Below are 9034 nucleotides of genomic sequence, written 5' to 3'. Positions count from 1 at the left end.
CTGGTCAGCAGCCTCCTGCTAATGATCAGTTTCCCTTCTCACACCAGCCCCCTTCCCGAACGCCTGGTTCAGGGTCAGGTTGTCACCAAGACCAGGAATCAATCAAAAGATTGTCCCAGGAGGGACTTCCGTGGTGGTCCAGTGGATAAAACTCCATGCTCCCAATGCAGAGGGCCCAGGTTCGATCCCTGGTTGGGGAACTAAGATCTCACATGCTACAACTAAGCACAAATGGCTTAACAACTGAGCCCACGCACTATAAGGCTCATACACCACAACTAGATAAGCCCATGTGTTGTAATGAAGACCCAGAACCACCTAAACAAATTTTTTTTTTTTTTAAATCACTCATTTCAAAGATAGGAGCAGTCCCAGGGACCATACAAATGAGGACCATAGCGCACGTGGGAGTCAGAGATCAAGTCAGTGGTCTAGTGATATCAGCATTTATTTTAACAGTTTGGGATGGAATGGAGTGGAGTGGAGTGGAATAGAATAGGAAATATCCACATATATTGTATATGTAAGTGTAAGTTTCTTGGACTTCTTTTTGAAAATTTTGTTTGCTGTTATATACATGTATTTAAGTACTGGATCAAAGGATGAAATATATTTCTTAATGTGGATTATGGCCAGAGAAGTTTGAAAGACACTGATCTAAAAATGGAAAAGCCATGTTCTTAAGGTCATGCTTGAGTGGGTGATAGAGCTGAGAGAGGAACTAGCAATCCTGACTGTTTCCCTGTTTTCCCCACAACATCCAGGCACAAGGTTCTCCTTCAAAAAGCCTCCGGATGCACTGGCCACTGCCCTCTGGCACTCTCTAAACACACCGCACACTCCTGCTTTTGAGCCTTTGTTCAAGCTGCTTCCTCTGCTTGGAAGGCCCTTCCCTCTCACACCCAGTAGAAGAAAACATTCTTATCCTTCAAGGTCACGATTAAATTCAGTCTTCCCAGGGTTGCTAAGGAACTAGCTCATTATTTTGAGAGTGATAAATGAAGACTCATTTATCCAGTTTTTCCACACAAACCAAATAGTTGAAGAGGGAAAGGTCTTCTTTATAGAAGAACTCCAGCTAACAAATGCAGAAGGAATGACAGAAGTAGAAAACCACCATTTGTCAATTCCCAAGCCCCTTTTATGAATGAAAAAATGGATCTAGGTGACAATCATCACTGGAAGTTAAAATCATTAGAGAAAGATCGAGGGGGACCTTTTTTGAACAGACCTACGTATGAACGCACCTGGCTGATGAAGTTTAACATCAGTAAAAGTGAGATGACCAGACATTGCTCATCTCCTTCACGATACAGTGGGAAGCACACAGCGTCACCTGCAGAACATTCTCACCAAAAGATATGAGCCTTAACTACCAGATTTCAGGTAATGTAACGGACAGAGGAGCACCCACAAACATCAGATCAGACAAATCCAGAATGCAGGGCTATCTACAAGACAAATGGCGTGGTTTCTTCAATAAATAAACAGCATAAAAAAGAAAAAGGGCTGGTATAGATTTAAAGAGACTTAAGAATATAACAACTAAATGTAATGTGTAGACCTTGTTTAGATCCTGATTCAAATAAGCCAATTGCACAAAGGCCTTTTTTGACAGCTGGAGAAATATGCAAACTGATAGGTATTAAGTGGTAGTAGTTATTTTCATTATTTCAGCTCTGATAAGGTATTGTGGTTATATTATTTTAATATGGTAGATAAGAATTTGGGCAAAGTGTTGATAATTTTCAAGCTAGCCAATAGGTCCACTGGGTTCGTTAAACTATCAAATTTAATGAATACATTTTCATAATAAAAAAATTTTAAAATAAATATGATCTATCCTGAGAGGACTTCCTACATCCCCTAGCTGGGATGTAGAGTTTAAGTTTTTCCTTTTACCCTTAAAACCTATTGATTTCATTATGTTAACATTAACATAGCATTAATCCCTGTCTCAATCATTGTTACCATCTTCTTTCCAGAAGTGTGTATCTGTCATCCTACCAGCTCATCAAAGGCAGAAAATGAATCTCTGTAGTTTCATTATCAAGTAATTTATATTTAGTTCAAAAGATCTGAATTGAACTTGGGCTCACACTTGCGCTCCCAGGGGCATCCAAATGTCAGGACAGATTTACATTTCCTAACAGCGCTGACCAGTCCCATCAGAAAAATGACAGCACAGTAAAAGGGAGAGGAAGTCCACCCCATGGTGAGCAAGCACTCATTTATTCACTCATTTATTCCTTTTATTCTATTCAGTGACTCTCTTGAGCCGGGTACTGTGGTGGATCATGGAGGTACATTCCACTGCCCTGCCCTACCCGACAGTCCAGAGAAACACCTTCCAGGAGCTCAGTCTAGTGAAAGGAGAGGCATCCCACTACAGGTAACCAAAGCATCGCCATACTGCATGGTAAGTGCTACACCACAGGTAAGAGGAGAGGGCTGCGGGGTTGGCGGAGAGGCAGTGCACCCATCAGGAAACAGTTTTCTGGTGGGGAGGTGACAGCTCAGGGACTCCTCTGTGACCATCCCATTGGCTTCAGATGAAGAGGCTTATAGCAGTAACAAGCTGAGAGGCCAGGAAGAGCCCCAAGTAAGGTGAGGTGAAGAACCCAATGCTAATAGTTTGCAGCCCTTCAGAATAATATTCTTTAAATATGTTTGACAGTATTATAGAGAAGAGGGTAAGCATGGCCAGGGAAAGGTGTGGAAAGGGGGCATGAGGCAGACTCCTCCTCCCTTTACAGTTTTTACAAGCAACGTATTAAGACATCTTTTGTTGCTTACGCACATCTTAAGGCTCCCATCCTTGCAAAAAGTATTCCTACCAGTGATACCCAGTTTCCTCCCAAAAGATATTCTAGCAGATATAGCTTTCTCCATCCCACTGCATTTCCAGGAATATTTTAGCAAACCACATGGGTTGGTACCCAGTGAGTCTGCCTCTGAATCCAGATCTGGGCTTGTCACACCACCTTCACTCCTAGCCCTCTGACAGGGCACATTCTAGAGCTTTGTGCTGCCTCCACTCATAAGAACCTCTTCTAGACATTCCTCTGGACTCTCCAACCAAAATGGACCTTTTCAAGTGAACCACGCAAAGACATCTTATAAATATGGATGTGGTACATAGAGAAGCCACTTTAAGCACTGGTAGATGCTTAGTAAATGTCTGAACAAATGAATTATTTCATTAATAAATTAGCAAACATAAAAGGATCATGCCAGGGACAAAAATGGTTGAGTAAATGAATGAATGAATGAATAAGAAAGAGACGAGAGGCCAGGTCCCTTTGACCTGCTAGCTTGGCTCCTCACCTGTCTCCTGGTTTGGGGCCACAGGGCTCAGCCACAGTAGGAGGAGGAGAATCAGCCCCATGGCTGCAGGCATCAAGCAGAGACAGTGTTTCAGGGACCAAGAACAGGACTTTTAATACCTACTCTTTCCAATCAGGTCATTTGGCAACCTCACAGGGAGGAGCCCGCTGACACCTGGGCCATCACTGGCAGAGGGCAGGGGTGTCACACCGAGACAGGGGCACAGGTGTTCCAGCTGCTTGGAATAGCTTGGTCAAGCAGAGGTAATGTGCCAAGAAGAAATTTCCTATCTCCTGGTGTTTCCAGGCCTTTGGGAAGAGCAGAATCAGAGAAACCAGAGTGATTGCTGCCAGGGACTATGGAGATCATCTGGTCTGACCAGCCCATTCTATATAGATAAGGTTCTATCTTATCTTATAAGGCCCAGAGAAGACAAGAGGTAACCCAAGTTCACACAGCTCAGTTATTATAGAGCTGAGGTGTAGAGCTTGGTCTCCTGGCTCACTCCAATGTTCTTTAAACCAAATGTAGTAGAGGAATTCAGAAATGCCCCTGGAAGGGCCCATCAGCCTGGAAAATCAGCAGGGCAGCTCTATTTCCCCCTAGCTGGTGTAAGTTGTCTACACCACAGGAATGCTGACAGAACAGGAGGAGGTTGAGACATAGAAATTTGAGGAGACTGTCTACTATAGGAAAATGTGAAAAGTAAGGTGACTCCAAAATCCTTTAAGCTAGGCTTCAGCAGTATGTGAACCGAGAACTTCCGGATGTACAAGCTGGGTTTAGAAAAGGCTGAGAAATCAGAGATCAAAGTGCCAGCATTCACTGAATCATGGAGAAAGCAAGGGAATGGATGGATAGATGAATGAATACATAAATGAATGATTGCTGGGCTGCAGTGGCCCCTTTCCCCTCCCCTGTTGAATAGTCTTCTCACTCTTGGCCTGTGAAGATCTCACATCTAAGTTAAATATTGTGAAGAGAAGCTTAGGGCTTCCCAGGTGGCTCAGTGGTAAAGAATCCACCTGCCCATGCAGGAGATGTGAGTTTGATCCTTGGGTTAGGAAGATCCCCTGGAGGAGGGCATAGCAACCCACTCCAGTATTCTTGCCTGGAGAATTCCATGGACAAAGGAGCCTGGAGAGCTACAGTCCATAGGGTCACAGAGAGTCAGACACGATTGAACAACTAAGCATGTAAAGAGAAGCTTGAGAACTTGCTGAAAATCAAGTTTTGGCTTCCTGTGAATCACATCTAGTTTGTAACAATAAACAAAGAACCTCAGAACAAGTAAAAATTTTGTACTGTAGCTTCTCTCTCTGGTTGGAAAACATTTGGATATTCTATCAACTTCAGCAGTCTTTTGCATGTCTTCAGCATTCTTCTCTCAGCTTACCTTATAGACATAACAATTTTTAAATACCTAGTATATTTTTAGGGCATGTAAATATCATCGTATCTCCTGGCAAGAAAAAGCTGGCAGTTTAATAATAAAGTGAGTGAAGGACATTTGGAATGTTATCTACTCTGATAATGACTGTTGAACAAAACAGAAACAGTTACAGACAAAGTTGAGGGAGGAGAAGGGAGATGAAGACATTTTCATCACTTCAAGATTTGGGAAAGCAATCACTGCAGATATTTGCTGGCATGAGAAAAGACAAGAGAGCTGAGAAGGGAGGTAATCAGACGCAAGGTCAGAACAATCCCATCCCCCGTCTTACAATGTCCTTTTTGTTGGTTCTTGTCCCCACTGACAGGCAGAGGGAAAACATTCAAAGACAGAGGGGTGGGCACCCACAGAACTTGTCTGTAGGAGAGTCCCCTGGAGATCTCTGATCTGGGGAAAACCAGCAGGGACACCTTAAAGACAAGTAGTGCAGACAGACTAGAGAGCCCCAGGGTCAGCTGGCTTTATAGTCATCTCAGATTTGGACGAGTTTGGGCTCTTTGGTTGGAAGAAATCAGACCTGCTCCTGCTGGTAGTAAAGAGGTAGAGAGAAAACAGTCATTACAGAGATCCATGTGGCAAAGGGGAAAACTGATCACATTCACCTGACTATAGGACCCAAACGTGGGCTGACCCTGTTAGGGTCTCCTCTAAGACCTCAGCATAGGTTCTTCTGGCTTAATTTGGAAGGCCATGTGTGGCGTCTTTGGGGATATCACTAGGATTTTGCAGAGGAAATGCTGCTGAGCTCAGGGTGATTAAAGAAGACGGGAAAGACCATTGCTGCTGCAAAGGAGATCCTTGTCAGGAAAGATCCTTGAAGCGGCACTTCATGTCTGCTTGCCTCGACATAGAACAGGCGATTCCTTACACTCATTCATTTCATTCAGTTACTTGTTTATTTGTTCTATTTGGGAAAATACTAAATAACAACATTGTGTGACAAGTGCTCTAACAGGAGGTTGAGAGAGAGTGCCAAGGGCTCACAGTGGGCAGGTAGCGTAGAATGCAGGCAGGGGACACTGTGATGTAGCTGAGCGAGCTCTCAATAGAGGACAGATGAAAGTGCAGTTTGGAAACAGCCAATAGTTCAGGGAATGGCAGGAGCTCAGGCTATGAAGCTGAAGTGTGGTCATGGATTAAAGGTCCTTTATGTGCCAGCAGAAGAAACCCAACTTTACCTTGTGGGGAGAGAACTGTTGGTGAGTTTTAGGTAGGGGAGTAAGACCCCATGGTAATGCTTTCTTCCTTCCCACTGCTCCAATCTCCTTATTCCCACCTTGGAGGGCAACTGGCAATATTTATCAAAATTACAAACGCACAAATCTTTTGTGCCAGTCATTCCTCTTTGGAGAATTTACCTGACAGATATGCCTGCACCCATGTGAATGACACAGGACCAGGTTTTCATGGCAGCATCATTTGTATTAATAAAAGATGGAAACAACTTCAATGTCTCTCAATAGATAAATGGTTGAATCAATTATATTCCACCCATACAATGGAAAATGTATGAGTGAGTGAGTGAGTGAAAGTTGCTCAGTCGTGACCCCCATGGAGTCTAAAAAAAGAATAAGAGAAACTTTTATTGAGTGATGTAGGAAATTCTCTAAGATACACCGTTAGGGGGAAAAAAAGCAAGGCACAGAAATGTGTATACAGTATGCTAGTTTTTAAAGAAGTGTGAAGAATTTTATATATATATATATATAATTTGCTTTTATTTGCATAAAGAAACTCTGTATGGATGAAAAAAAAAGTCACAAGTGACTATCAAAGGGGATAAGGCAGAAACTGGACACATGGCTACAGAAATGGAAGAGACTTCACTGTATTCTTTTCTGTGGATTTTAATCATGTGAATGTATTACAAAAGTACATTTAAATATTATTAAGTAACCAAGAAAGAGAGAGTGAGGGAGGGAAAGAAAGGTAGGGGTGGGGGGCTCTATCATTCCCTTTCCCCTCTGCAGGCTTCATTTCTGCTTTCGTATTGCCAGAACTTTCTTTCGGTGAGCTCAGTGGCTAAGGGCTTCCAGTGGTTAAGGGAAACGCACAACTTTTCTTTCAGACCTTGGTGTAGAGAGATCTATCGTTGGCATCTGGGCTGAATTTCTTTCTTTCGATTCTAAGTAGAGAAAGGCAGGGAGGTGAGGAGGGAGAGAAGAGGAAGGTACCTTTTACTTTCCTCTCTTTCCCTCACCGCTGCTAGTGTTGAAGCAGTTTTGTGCTTGCTGTGGAACAGGAGTTTGCTGGAGAGGCCAGGAGTCTGTTCCTGCAGTGGGCCAGGGGGAATGGGGAAATAAAGCCATTCAGGAACCACAGGCATCACTAGAAAACAGGTGAGAAATTGCAGAGGCTGAGAAAAGGACAGGACTTCCCTTGGGTTTGTTTCCTAATGATTACAGGTCACCTGTGCTGCGCTGTTTCAGACTTGAGTCTTAGAGGTCTGCTGTAGCTGCTTTCTTGGCAGGGGACGGTCACTAGTACTCCCAACATCCTAAGAAACTCCCAACCATGCAAGGCTTCTTTTAACCCAGGAACTCTCATCTCGCTGGTCTGGTGTTAAGTTTACCTCCAAAACCAGAGCGCAGCTCTCTGCTTTCTGTTCCTCCCCCAGAAGCAGTTCACAGAACTGAGGAAGGCAAGGGTGTATGCCAAGCACACCCTCGTGTTCTCCACGCTCCTAGAATAGTAGCTCTAAGTAGATTCTCTTTCCTTTTTAATCACATTCATCTTTGATCCCAGGAACATCAAGCTCACAGTGGGAATGCCTGGGCCATCTGGCAGCTGCTTCACCTAAGTTTTATAAGCGGTTTGATACCCTGGAGATTAGAAGTGGGAGAGGACTCTGACTGGCAGAAGAGCCAGCAGGATATGGTGGGCATGGTGATCCCTTGCTCCCATCCTCTAAGTCAAACGTTCCAAGGAAAAAGGAAGTTGGGCTGGGCCTCGCTTTAACCAGGGTGCTATAAAAACTAAGCCCTCTCTTTATACCATTAGAGGGTAAAGTAAACCTACACACATTTGGGGCCACAGAAAATGATGACTAACATAGTGCCCCAAAGGATGACTGCCTGGCTCACAGTTCCCCTTTGTGGTGTACTCCCAGTCCTCAAGAGGGAGTCCCCAGCAGAGGCTCAGGAGGTCTGCAAATCCTGCATTTGAGGTTCCAGAGCTGCTCCAGTCTCTGCCCTTTCTATTCCTGGTTGCTCATTTTCCTTGGATTCTGTAATGTATACAAACATTTTTCTAATATCTTGCCCTACCCACCTCACCCACCCCCATTTTTTACTCCCTATTTTAAAATGTCAGAGTTAGAACAAAGCATTTAGAATTTATCTTGTTTTTTAGAGGGTTTGGTGAGATGACAGTGACAATGGTATGTCATTCTAGTCTGGACGAACATAATTTCTTTCTCTCCCATCTCCCTGGGATAGCCACAGCTTCTACTCTTGTTTTGCTCTATTTTCTGCAAAAGTGGACGCTGATATTTTTAACCAGATCAGTCACTCCTCTGATTAAAACTCTTCAGTAACTTTCCAATGTTCTTAGAATAAAATTTAAAATCTTTGGTGCCCAATACAATAAAACCTGAAATTCTTAGTAAGTTCTTTTTGCAGTTCCTTGCCCAAACTCCTTCTATCTTAGGACCATCATATATGCTAGTCCCAGTCTGGAGCCCTTTTCTCCCTACTCTGAGTCTCATTTTGAGGGTCTTGGTTAAAGCATCACCTTCTCAGGGCCCCCCTTGTTATTTTTTAACAGCATCTACCCTTTTCCTTCACAGCTCTTATTTATTACAGCTCATAATTACACATTCATTTTGGTAACTCTGGGCAATGTCTGTCTTCCCCACAAGACTCGAAGTCCCTGAGGAGGGAGGGCCTATGTCTGTTTCAGTCCCTGTGACAGCCCCTGAACCCAGTACAGACACCAGCAAACAGTAGGTACCCACATATTTGATGGATGATTAAATAGGGAGAGACTGGCATGGCTGGATAAGGTTGAGATTTAAGATAAGAACCTGAATTTGTGTGCTAGTGGTAGAAAAGGAATGAGATTTAAAGAGAAAAATCACCACAACATGACAACAGGTGGTGAGGAGACACTGCTTTCCTAGTCAGAAATGCCACCTGACTCAGAGGAGGAAATGAATTTGCAAACCAGGGTGACTAATGGTTAGGTTTGAGGAAATATGATATTTATGTTGGCTTTAGACATACTGGCTGGAGCTGACCAAAGGACACTGAAGGG

This window comes from Bos mutus, chromosome 1 (genome assembly GCF_027580195.1).
Source record: "Bos mutus isolate GX-2022 chromosome 1, NWIPB_WYAK_1.1, whole genome shotgun sequence".
NCBI lineage: Eukaryota > Metazoa > Chordata > Mammalia > Artiodactyla > Bovidae > Bos > Bos mutus.
This window is presented reverse-complemented; position numbering follows the sequence as displayed.